We start from the raw sequence: 13,478 nt of genomic DNA, 5'->3' as shown, positions 1-13,478 counted from the left end.
TCTTTGCATGATATATATTTTCCATCCTTCATTTTCTACCTATTTATATCTTTGAATCTAAAATGTGTCTCATATATAACATATAGTTGGATTTTTAAAAACCCATTCTGATAATCTTTCCCTTTTTATTGGATTGTTAATCATTTTACATTTAGTGTTATTTTGATATGGCTGACTTTATGCTGGCATTTACTTCTGGTTTTCTTTACAGTTCACATATTTTTTATACCTGTATTCTCCCTTACTGCCTTTTTGGGGCACTAACTGAGCATTTTCTAGTGGAACATTTAAATTCCTAAGATAATTTTGTCATATATGTTTAGTTATTATCCTAGTAGTGGCTTTGAGACTTACCATATATATCTTAAGTTATCCGAATTTACTTCTCACTTGTACTAACTTAAGTCCAGTGAGATACAGAAGTTTTACTTCTATATGGCTCTATTCCCTTTTCCACTTTTTAAAGTTATTGTTATACTAATTACATCTATATATGTTACAAAGCCAATGATACAATGATATAATTATATTACTTTACACTCTTGTATGTCTTTAAAGACCCTAACAAGAGAGAAGATGTATATATTTAATTAGTTGAATAGTTGTGGAAGTTTTAGTTATGGTAATAAGAGTAGAAAAAGAAATAAAAGGAATCCAAATTGGAAAAGAAGTAAAACTGTCACTGCTTGCAGATGACATGATACCATACATAGAGAATCCTAAAACTACAGAGCTAATCAATGAATTTGTTAAAGTAGCAGGATACAAAATTAATGCACAGAAGTCTCTTGCATTCTTATACACAAATGATGAAAAATCTGAAAGAGAAATTAAGGAAACACTCCCATTTACCATTGCAAAAAAAGAATAAAATACCTAGGAATAAACCTATCTAAGGAGACAAAATACCTATATGACGAAAACTATAAGACACTGATGAAAGAAATTAAAGATGATACAAACAGATGGAGAGATACACCATGTTCTTGGATTGGAAGAATCAACATTGTGAAAATGAATGCACAACCCAGAGCAATCTACAGATTCAATGCAATCCCTACCAAACTACCAATGACATTTTTCACAGAACCAGAACAAAATATTTTACAATTTGTATGGAAACACAAAAGACCCTGAATAGCCAAACCAATCTTGAGAAAGAAAAATGGAGTTGGAGGAATCAGGCTCACTGACTTCAGACTATACTACAAAGCTACAGTAATCAAGACAGTATGGTACTGGCACCAAAACAGAAATATGGACCAATGGAATAGGATAAAAAGCCCAGAGATAAACCCACGTACATATGGTTACCTTATCTTTGACAAAGGAGGCAAGAATATACAATGGAGAAATGACAGCCTCTTCAATAAGTGGTTCTGGGAACACTGGACAACTACATGTAAAAGAATGAAATTAGAACACTCCGTAACACCATACACAAAAATAAACTCAAAATGGATAAAGACCTAAATGTAAGGCCAGAGACTATAAAACTCTTAGAGGAAAACATAGGCAGAACACTCTATGACATAAATCACAGCAAGATCCTTTTTGATCCACCTCCTAGAGTAATGGAAATAAAAACAAAAATAAACAAATGGGACCTAATGAAACTTAAAAGCTTTTGCAAAGCAAAGGAAACCATAAACAACATGAAAAGACAACCCTCAGAATGGGAGAAAATATTTGTAAATGAAGCAACTGACAAAGGATTAATCTGCAAAATATAAAAACAGCTCATGCAGCTCAATATCAAAAAACAAACAACCCAAACCAAAACTGGGCAGAAAACCTAATTAGACATTTTTCCAAAGAAGACATATAGATTGCCAACAAAAACATGAAAAGATGCTCAACATCAGTAATCATTAGAGAAATGCAAATCAAAACCACAATGAGGTATCACCTCACACCGGTCAAAATGGCCATCATCAAACAATCTAGGAACAAAAAATGCTGGAGAGGGTGTGGAGGAAAGGAACCCTCCTGCATTGTTGCTGGGAATGTAAACTGATATAACCACTATGGAGAACAGTATGGAGGTTCCTTAAAAAACTAAAAATAGAAATATTGTATGACCCAGCAATCCCACTACTGGGCATATACCCTGAGAAAACCATAATTCAAAAAGAGTCATGTACCACAATGTTCAATGTAGCACTATTTACAATAGCCAGGACATGGAAGCAACCTAATGTCCATCGACAGATGAATGAATAAAGAAGATGTGGCATATATATATACCGTGGAATATTACTCAGCCATAAAAAGGAACGAAATTGAGTTATTTGTAGTGAGGTGGATGGACCTAGAAGCTGTCATACAGAGTGAATTTAGTCAGAAATAGAAAAACAAATGCTGTATGCTACAAAAAACACTTTCTCTTGTGTTTCCTGCCTAGAAAAGTTCCTTTGGCATTTGTTATAAAGCTGATTTGGTGGCGCTGAATTCTTTTAACTTTTGCTTGTCTGTAAAGTTTTTAATGTTCTCATGGTCCATTCATGTTGTCACAAATTGCAGGATTTCCTTCTTTCTAATGTCTGAATACTATTCCATGAAATATTTTAATGAGAGCTGCTTAAAATTCTTATCAGCTAATTCCAACATCTGCTTTATTTTGGTGTTGACATCTGTTGATTGTCTTTTCTCATTCAAATTACACTTTCTGGTTCTTGGTATAAACAGGTAATTCTTGATTATATCCTAAATATTTTGGCTACTATGGAAGGAGACTCTCAATTGTATCTAAATCTTAAATCTAGCTAAATCTCTTCAGCAGGCTGTTATTCTATTTAGGTTTAGCTTAGAGGCTTTAGCCTAATTTTGTGGCTGTTAGTTCCATTGACAGTTTTGTTTTCTGAGCCCTTGCAATAAATTTGTCTGCTTCATTCTTCTGGTGCTGTTGATCCTTAGATCATCCTTAGATTCTTCTGGTGCAGTCTGTGAGGGCAGAAGTTGCTTCCCTGGGATATCATCTGTTGCTAGGTGAACTCCTTGGGGTAGGTGGCACAGAAGCCACTGGGCCTGGGTCTCCTTAAGTCACTGAGCATACGTTAAGGAGACATGGAGCTTTGCTGCTCTTGTAGATGTGAGTATATGGGACACTACATTCTACCCCTCTACCCCTAACTTCCCTGTCCTCTTTCCTGGTTGTGGAACAAATGCTGGAATAGCCAGGGGCTTCGTTGCTGTGCTGCAGCTTGTGAATCTGACCACCTGAGGTAACCCACTTGTGGAGAAGCAGGTGCTGTCACTTTGCTGCTGCCACTGCAGGCAGATGAGACTACCTAACAGGACCCAGTTATGGAGTAGGGGCTGAGAGAGTTAGGGCCTTCCTGCCACCACTGCTACTGATGGATCAGGCCATCCATCCCCTGAGTTTGTACTAAGAGTTTGAGATTCCCCACTGGGTCTATGTCAGGCTTCCCTTTCTCCAGGCCTTTGGCCATGGAGAATGTATAACTCCAAAGACAAGTCACATCACCACCATTACAATCTGTGTGATTTTAGGTAGCTTGTTGATTCTCACTAAGCTTTAGTTTCAGCATCTACTAAATAGTGGAGTAACAGCCCCTTCTTTATAAGTTCATTATTAGGCTTTGATAAGTGGCTGCATCTAAAGTGATTGGCATAGTATTAGGTCCCTAACTTTATAATAATAATATGATGATGATACGATTGTTATTGTGACTATTATTTTTTTACTCCCTTAGATCTATCAGGATTAAACTTTTCCCAGCCCTGACAAGAATATACTATCTATATATCCTGTTACATGAACTGTACTACAAAAAGAAAGGGAATTCATAGAAGTATATAAGACATCTTCTATCCTATATAGTTTAGGTTTATTCATACCTTACCTTTTTTTTTTTCAATCTAGATCCACAGTGAATGATTTATACAAAATAAGCAATGGTTTTGGAAATCAGTTAAGAATTAAGGTCAACAGACATTTTTTATGTTGTCTCACTGATAAGGTTTAAGAGATGAATCGTGATACTATCCAAAAAAATGACATCAATTTGCTGATCAAATTAGGTTAGAACTCTCAAATTTCACCAAAATACTAAATTAAGAGATCATACTGAAATATTAAAAGGAACCTAAACATTTTAGGTTCCTTTTAATTACACATGTGAGCTCTAAATATACATATTATATATTTCTTTTTCAGAATAGATTTATATGTATAGTCATGTATAGATATTATTCATATTTAAACATCAAAGTGTTGAGAAATATTAATAGTTATGTAGGTATGACATGAAGAGTACAACAGCCTTTGCCTACTGTAAAGGAATTAGATTTCTTTTAGATGTAAAATTGTAGTCACTATTTTCTTTGCTATTTTCTTAGACTTAGAGTTGGCCTAAAGCTTTTGCCCTTGTAGCTGATATCAGACTGGTCTATCTGCTGCTATTTCTCATTTGGCTACAGCTGTGCTTCAGTGCTTTCTTTAAACATTTTCTCTCCTTACCCTGCTTGTGATTGACCCACTTTAGTCCTTGATGGAAAAGGACTCTTTTGTGGTCCTTGCGGCTAGAGCATTTTTTACTGTCTATAAACTTCCATATATTTCTTCCCAATCTACCTTGTGTTTGTTATTCTTGCATATGTCTCATGTCTCATAAAGTTATTGAGCTTACCGATGGCAGGAAGTCACATATATATGTATTTGTCCCTCTCCCCAATAGACTTACCAGCGGAGAATATCTAACAGTACCTAACATGCACACAAATGGAGTTAAACATTTGTCAATTAAGGGACTATTTCTCCATTCTCATTTGACTTCAAGTGGAAGTTAATAAATAAAATGTAAAACGGTAGTATGGGGAAATTCTGTGTAGGGCATAGGCACTGGAGTGTGGAAGATTTAGAGAGGTGCTCATATTTCAGTAGAAAAGTGATTATGATATACTACTTGATTTGAAATCTATCCAAGTTCCCAAGCCACAACCTGGGAACGTACTTCACTCTTCACTCTCTCTCTTTCCACTTACAACAACTTACCCTTGGAGGTAATAACCTATAAGTCTCTTAAATCTGGTCCCTCTTCACATTTTATCCTATATCAGAAAAAAAATGCATAACTCTCTTAAATTTCTTTATTAGCCTCCATCATCTTCTCCCTGAACTTTCTCTAATCCAATAATCTTTAACTATCATAGCCACAATGATAACTTAAAATTGAAACGTACTTCCATACCTAAAAAATAAATAAATTTTAAAAAATCCCATGACTGTCTCTTATTCTTAGGATAAAATCCAAAATTTAACACAGAAATTGCAAAGCTTTCCTTCTGCTTGCTTCTCCAGTTTCATCTTTAACACTAGTTTTGCACTTTATCCTCTAGCCTTCTGGGCTATTATTACATTTAGTGCTTCCAGCATATTATATTTGTTTTTCCCTCTGGGATTTTTCATTTGCTGTTCTTCTTCTATTAACACCCTCTTACTCCTTTGTTTCCCCCGTGCTAATTTCTACTTTGCCTTCAGATTTTAGTTATCCTTAGTTGTGGAAGTTGATGATATTCTACATCTAAGCGCTTCTGAAATATTTGATTCTTTGTTACCATGTCTGCTTTACTCACAGCTGGAGCCCTAGTACCTGACATAATGTTTGTGGAATAGTCAACAACTAGCACATGTTGAATTCACGTCTCCATTGTTTATAGATTTTCTTTTCTCTTTATTCTGTTGATATCTTCAAACTTATTGCAATGAGATTTGTACACTAGGCTGTTGGATTCTATGGTAGGAGGTAATGTCTTTACCTTTTCAGTGCCCTGATTTTTTCCCTCTGAAACTAAGATCAGGATAAACTATCTTGAAAAAAAAAAGGTGAAATTTTAATCAACACTAGCTTCAAATCTTTACACTCCTCATTTACACTCTTTTCTAGTGGAACCAGGAGATATTTGCTTTGAAATAAAATATGTAAAAATCTACTATCCTAAAGACCAACTGTATTTTATTAACATAGAAAGTCAGTTTGGAGCCTGAATACTTTTGCCTCTTGAACTTCTGAATTATAATTATTATGTATTTTTTTTACGTAAGAACACTTTGATCAATTAGAAAAAGAGAAATTATGCACCCTCTTGAAATTATTGCAAATGAACATAATTTAGAAAATATTTAAAGGAGATTAGATTTGTTTCTTCTTTCACTAAATACAATAATGTGATTATATTATGGAGGTTAAGAGAGTAAGACTAGGTCATAGCAAGACATTTTTACCCTTTGAGTTTTAAATTATCATATTATTGCTGCCAAGAGGTATTAGGTACATGTAATTTCAATGATCACATAATTATTCCAACTAGTAATTACTGTTACTTATGTTATATACATACAAAACATATTTATAAATTTTATATGTATGACAATAAATATATATATATCACTCATAAATTAATAAAAATAGAAAAAATATTATATGCTTTTAAAAATATGATAGATGACTTCAATTTTTAAAGTGAAATAAGACTACATACTTTCCCCCTAAGAAGCCTATTTCTTTCAATAATTTAACATAACATTTATTAAATAAATCAAGATTATTCTTGGGAGCACAAACAAATGAAAACTATTTTTCATCACAGGAACATAAAAATTTTTTCAACTACCTCTTTCACTTTGTCCAGGGATAGACACACATTTCCAGAGGTAATAAATCTAACAAATTCACAGAGATAACATCACACACTGTTTCAGTAAGTAAGACAAATACTCATAGTGTTTTATAAACATGGCAGTATAGGTGTTAACCAATGACTAAAAATAATTTTTAGAAATCACGAAGATAACACCAATATCCCTTTATCAGTAGTATAAGTTTTTAAAATTACTCTTTTTAGACAAATACTTTTCACAGTTTTTCTTGCATTACTATAGTCTTTGACTTGCCTTTTATCCTATATCAGATTGTGTGATACTTTACAACATATATTTTTTTATCCCCTTAGCGCCTTGTAAATAATTGGTATTTAGGAAATGATTACTTAAATTAATGAACACATTATGTTCTTCTTCATGACCAGTGGCATACTATATGAATATATCAGTTTAAAATTTGGAAGAGTTTTTATCCATAGTTGAGAAAGCAGCTTACTGGACTGCATGCTGACTAAGCCTGTACACTTGTTTTTAGAAGACTATGATTTAATGAGTCCACCAGCACAGATGTACTTATGTGGACTTGAAAGCAGATGCTTTGTGGGGTTGTTTGTTTGTTCTGTTTGTTTTTTATGGAAAGGGTTTATAGGTGATTATTTCATCCAAGCAATATTGACTCTGTAGGATATATTGACTCTTTGCATTATGGAATAAATTCTGTAAGGGTTGTTCTTTGTATACTTACTTATTGGTCAGCTAGGACTGCTGTAACAAAATGCCAGACTGGGTGGTTTAAGCAACAGAACTTTATTTTTTCAAAGTTCTGGAGACTAGAAGTCCAAGATCAAGGTGCCAGGAACTTCAGTTTCTGTGAGGACTCTCTTTCTGGCTTGTAGATGCCAAGATGTCTTGTCCCTGTGTCCTCAGGTGGTCTCTTCTCTTGCACATATGGAAAGCGTGATCTCTGGTGTCTCTTCCTTTTCTAATGAGGATACCAGTCTTCTTGGATTAAGGCCCCACCGTTATTACCTAATTTAAACTTTGTTACCTCCTTATAGGCTCTATCTCCAGGTACAGTTACACTGGAAGTTAGACGTCAACATATGAATTTTTCAGGACACAATTCAGTCCATTATAAGATATTTCACTAATACAGATCTAAAAGGTATTTCATAGTTATTCAAGCAAGAAGGTTACTTTAAACGGTTTTTTAGAAAGATGTCAGTGAGTGAATTCCCTGGTGGTCCAGTGGGTAAGACTCTGTGCTCCCAGTGCAGGGGGTCCACTTTGACCCCTGGTCGGAGAACTAGATCCCACATGCATGCATGCCGCAACAAAGATCCCTTGTGCTGCCACAAAGACCCCTTGTGTTGCAACTAAGACCTGGCACAGCCAAAATAAATTAAAAAAAAATGTCAGTGAGTAGTTTAAAAAGAGAGAGAAAATATTGGTATATACTAATGAAATTTGATATCTACATCAAATATATGTGCATATATGCATTTTCAGATATAATTATATGCTAAAATACTTTTTAGTTTTATTTCTTTAAGTGAAAGCTCAGTTTTTTCCAGCTTTTCCTAATCCATCATGAGAATCTTTTTTTTTTTTTTTTAGTTTTTTAACATCTTTATTAGGGTATAATTACTTTACAATGGTGTGTCAGTTTCTGCTTCATAACAAAGTGAATCAGGTACATATGTCCCTATATCTCTTCCCTCTTGCATCTCCCTCCCTCCCACCCTCTCTATCCCACCCCTATAGGTGGTCACAAAGCACCGAGCTGATCTCTCTGTGCTATGCAGCTGCTTCCCACTAGCTATCTATTTTACATTTGGCAGTGTATATATGTCCATGCCACTCTCTCACTTTGTCCCAGCTTACCCTTCTCCTTCCCCATATCCTCACGTCCATTCTCTAGTAGGTCTGCATCTTTATTCCCGTCTTGCCCCTAGGTTCTTCTGACCATTTTCTTTTCTTTTCTTTTTTAGATTCCATATATACATGTGTTAGCATACGGTATTTGTTTTTCTCTTTCTGACTTGCTTCACTCTGTATGACAGTCTCTAGGTCCATCCACCTCACTACAAATAACTCAGTTTCATTCCTTTTTATGGCTGCATGATATTCCATTGTATATGTGTGCCACATCTTCTTTATCCATTCATCTGTTGATGGACGCTTAGGTTGCTTCCATGTCCTGGCTTTTGTAAATAGAGCTGTAATGAACATTTTGGTACATGATTCTTTTTGAATTATGATTTTTGAGAATCATTTTTTTCTCCATTATAGATACTACCAGTACCTATATCTATATAGGGAACTACCAGTAAAGATTAATCTTTGGATTTAGGAACTATTAATTTGGAATATCATACAACTAGGTAGTAATTTTTCTGATCCACTATATTAAATCCCTGCAGTTCTTGTATGGGTTAAGATGGTTTTCACTTTGTCCATAACATATAAGTCTACTCATGAATATTCTAAAGAAATAATTTGAGAGTTAATATTGGGAAATTCAATTTAAAGAGAATCCATTTCATTTAGTTTCTTGAATGCTGTAGTTTTGTTTTATTAAAATATATGTATAAAATGAAATAAATTATTAATATTGAGGCACAGTAAATCTCAGTCAATTGACTTATTTGTTAAAATGCTAATAATTCATTTCAAAATTCAATATCTAACCTCAAATAAATTGTTAAAAGAGGCAAAATGTAATCCAATGATGAAAAAACTGCCATTTTTGATGTATAGATCTGGCATTGAAAAATACCTCTACCTTATAAACTTAAGCAAGTTACTTAATGGACCATTGTTTTTCCACTCTCTGAATGTAACAATACTCATGTCATGTGTCTATTATGAGGACTCAGTGAGATAATATATCCCTGCTGTTTTGCAGAATACTGGATAAAATTATAGTTGGGGAGTGTATTCTGTTAGATTTTGTTTATTTGCTTGTTTCTTTAGCTTAGAGATTACATTCTATTAATAAAAGTTCTAATCATTTTTCTTGAAATACTATTGTCTAAAATATACACAGCTGCTAATTCTACATATCTCTGGCATACATAATGTGTGAGTGGTAGAATGTAAGGGTAATTTCAATTTTATCAAGAGGCCAAAGGAAAAATTTAGGAGGGGAAAAACCTGGAATGGGGGTGGTGGGTAATCAAATAATTAAGGCTTTAAAAGAAGACTAAATGGCAAGAAAGAGATAATGAAGGATACCTCACCAACAAAAAAACCTGGCTTTCTTTAGAATAATGATCTGGAAACTTTCAATGGAAACTTGTATGTAAATAACTTTAGAAAATGAATTAATTAATAAATGACCATATTCTGTGTGTACTCTTTTTCTTGATACATGTCTAATGAGAAATAACTTGTGGTCTAGGCCTCTGCCCATAGGCTTTATGCTTCTTCTTTCACACCTCCCTTTCACTTCTTTTAAACTTGTGCATACCCCAATTCTCCATCTTACCATGGTTTTTACCACTAGAGTATAAAACTCACTGGTAAATCAAACACAGCATTGATTTAATTTCAGATATTGTCAGTGTTGAGAAAGGGAATGCCACTAGTGAAATATACACTTTTACAAGTTTAATGGTTTCAAATTCTTTGTTTAAAAAAAAAGAAGAAATAGAATGATCAGCTGGTAAATTCTTTAAAATTTATTTTTGTGATAAATCATTGTCATCTTCTCCAGATGACTTAAAAGTTGTTCAAAGGATGAGTGACATTGTGTGGTAGTTTGTGATTCCAAAGACTACTGCAACAGTATTTACCATATCACATAACCTTTTTATTATTAATGACCAATTATAAGTTGAAATGGAGTCAATTTTTCATTGACTTGATGAAATTACTGGTTTGGCTTTGTGACCTCTTTTGACCAGTAGATTACAATGGATGTGAGTCTGTATAACTTCTAAGGCTGGGCCTTAAGAGATGTTTTTACAGCTTGGGATGCTACCATAGTGGAAGCAAGCATAAGCAACCGCATAGAGGGGACTTGAGAACCCAACTGACAGTCTCGGCTCAGCTACCAGTCATCACAGACTGCAAAACACTTGAGTGAGGAAGTCGGACCTTCTAACCATCCTAGAATCTTAGCTGATACCACATAAAGCAGAACTTTCTGGTCAACCCAAAGAATTATAGGAAATAATACATTGCTGTTGTTTAAATCTGTAAATTTTTGAGTAGTTTATTACATATAGGAAATAATCAGAAAAAATTTCAAAGTCCTTCTAGTCTCAGCATTTACACCTTAAAAAGGCAAATAAATAGAGTTAAGGCTGAATCCGGAACCCTATGAACTGTTTAGCTAATTTAAAAATGTTTTTCCAATAAAATTTTACTTTTTTATATTTTATAATTAATTCCAAATATGTATTAAAAATCATACTAATGATAATTTTTAATAGTTTAGTTCAAAACAATTTTTAATATCAAGGTCTTTGAAAGTGAGAAAAATTTATCTTTTAAATTTTAATTCAGATACTAGTTTTGTTGCAGGAAAGTAATACAGGATTTAATAAAACCTTGCATAACATATATTACCATGGTATAAAATACTGTGGAGAAAGCAGTTAATAATAAAAGCTTAAATAGTAAAAAAGAAAAATAGTAAAAGTATTAATATTAAAAGCAAACTTGGGCTTCCCTGGTGGCACAGTGGTTGAGAGTCCGCCTGCCGATGCAGGGGACACGGTTTCGTGCCCCGGTCCGGGAAGATCCCACATGCCACAGAGCGGCTGGGCCCGTGAGCCATGGCCATTGAGCCTGCGCGTCCGGAGCCTGTGCTCCACCACGGGAGAGGCCACCACAGTGAAAGGCCCATATACCGGAAAAAAAAAAAAAAAAAAAAAAAGCGAACTTGTTCTTGTCCTTTTAAAGTGTATAGTCAGCTTTCTTGAATTGTTATGGTATGGAAAGTCCATTACACATGTAAAAGGGTAATAAAGTAATTTTATTTTATAATGAAAATACTTAAGATTCACTGGAATGTGTACCTTTAAAAATGATTTTTCCTCCTCACATATTTTAATGATGAAAGCTAACAAATTTCAACTTTACAAGAAAAAATCCAGTCATTGATATATGTCTGAAAAAAGACTTGCATTAAGCTTATATAAAAAACTATTACAATCTAATAATAAATGGATAAAAACAATTAAAAATTGCATATATTTTATATTTAATATATATTTTAAAACATTTTTATTTTGAAATAATTTTAGATTTAGAGCAGTGATAGCACAGAGAGTTTCTGCATATTTTCCCTCAGTTTCCCTTAATGTTAACATCTCATAAAACAATCACATATTTATCAAAACTAAGAAATTAATGTTGGTACTATTAACTAAACTACACGTGCTATTTAACTTTACCAGTTTTTCAACTAAAGTCCTTATTTCTGCTCCAGGATGAAATTCAGGATACCATATTGAATTTAGGTGTCATGACTCCTTAGCTCCTTAGTCTCCTTCAATCTGTGACATTTATTTACTCTTTCCTTGTTCTTCATGACCTTACCACTTTTGAATAGACTGTGTAGGGTATTTTGTAGAATGTCTCTCAATACAGGTTTTGGCTGATGTTTTCCCATGAGTAGACAGGGGTTATGGGCTTTTGGGAAGAGTACTACAGGGGAGAAGTGCTTTTCTTACTGCGTCATATTATGAGATACATCTTATCAACACTATTTATCACAAATTATGTTAACCTCAATCACTTGGTTAAGGTTGCATTTTCCAGATTTTCCTCTGAAATTGTTATTAGGTATCCCCCCCACCTTTCTGTTTATTCAAAGTGAGTTACTAAGCCCAGTCAATGCTCAGAAGAAGGGGAAATGGGCTCCAACTTCCGGAAGGAAGAATATCTAAATTAATTATTTGGAATTTTTCCGTGAAAAAGACTTGAGCCTTTAACTCCTCAGAAATGGGTATAATTTTTTTTTTTTGCGGTACGCGGGCCTCTCACTGTTGTGGTCTCTCCCGTTGCGGAGCACAGGCTCCGGATGCGCAGGCTTAGCGGCCATCGCTCATGGGCCCAGCCGCTCCACAGCGTATGGGATCTTCCCGGACCGGGCACGAACCCGTGTCCCCTGCATCGGCAGGCGGACTCTCAACCACTGCTCCACCAGGGAAGTCCCTTAAATACTTTTAAGAGAGTTTAGAATGAAAAGACTGAGGATACTAAATGTTGGTAAGAATATGAAAATTAGAACACTTCTGGTGGGAATATAAAATAGTATAGCTACTTTGGAAAACAGTGTAACTCCTATAGAGTTAAACACCCACCTACCTAGAGATGGAGCTTTTCCATTCCTGTGTATTTTTTCCTCAAGAAAGGAAAATGAAACACATATCCAGATGAAAAAATATACCCAAATGTTCAAATCAGTTTTACTTTTAGTAGCTGAAAATTGGGAACAACACAACTGTTAGTCAACAGATGAATGAATGAATGAAACTTAGTGTATCTATACAATGCAACACTCTCAGCAATAAAAAGGAACAGACGGTTGATACATGCAGCATGTATAAATATCAAAATCATTATGACAAATGAAGGAAGGCAAACAAAAGAATGCATACAGTATGATTACATTTTTATGAAATTTGAGGAAATTGTGACCAAGTTGCCTGAAATTAGAAGTCGGATTTACTACAAAGGGGTATGAGGAAGCTATGGGAGAAATAGAAATGTTCTATTTTATTTTGGTGCCTTCACACGTGTATGTATTTGGCAAAACTCACCCAAATGTACATTTTAAAGTTTGTTGCATCTAAATTAAATCTCATTAATATATGACAAGGGGCATGTCTTTTTCAAA

This window comes from Lagenorhynchus albirostris, chromosome 3 (assembly GCF_949774975.1).
Source record: "Lagenorhynchus albirostris chromosome 3, mLagAlb1.1, whole genome shotgun sequence".
Taxonomy (NCBI): Eukaryota; Metazoa; Chordata; class Mammalia; order Artiodactyla; family Delphinidae; genus Lagenorhynchus; species Lagenorhynchus albirostris.
The sequence above is the reverse complement of the archived record's forward strand: the minus strand, read 5'-3'. Positions refer to the sequence as shown.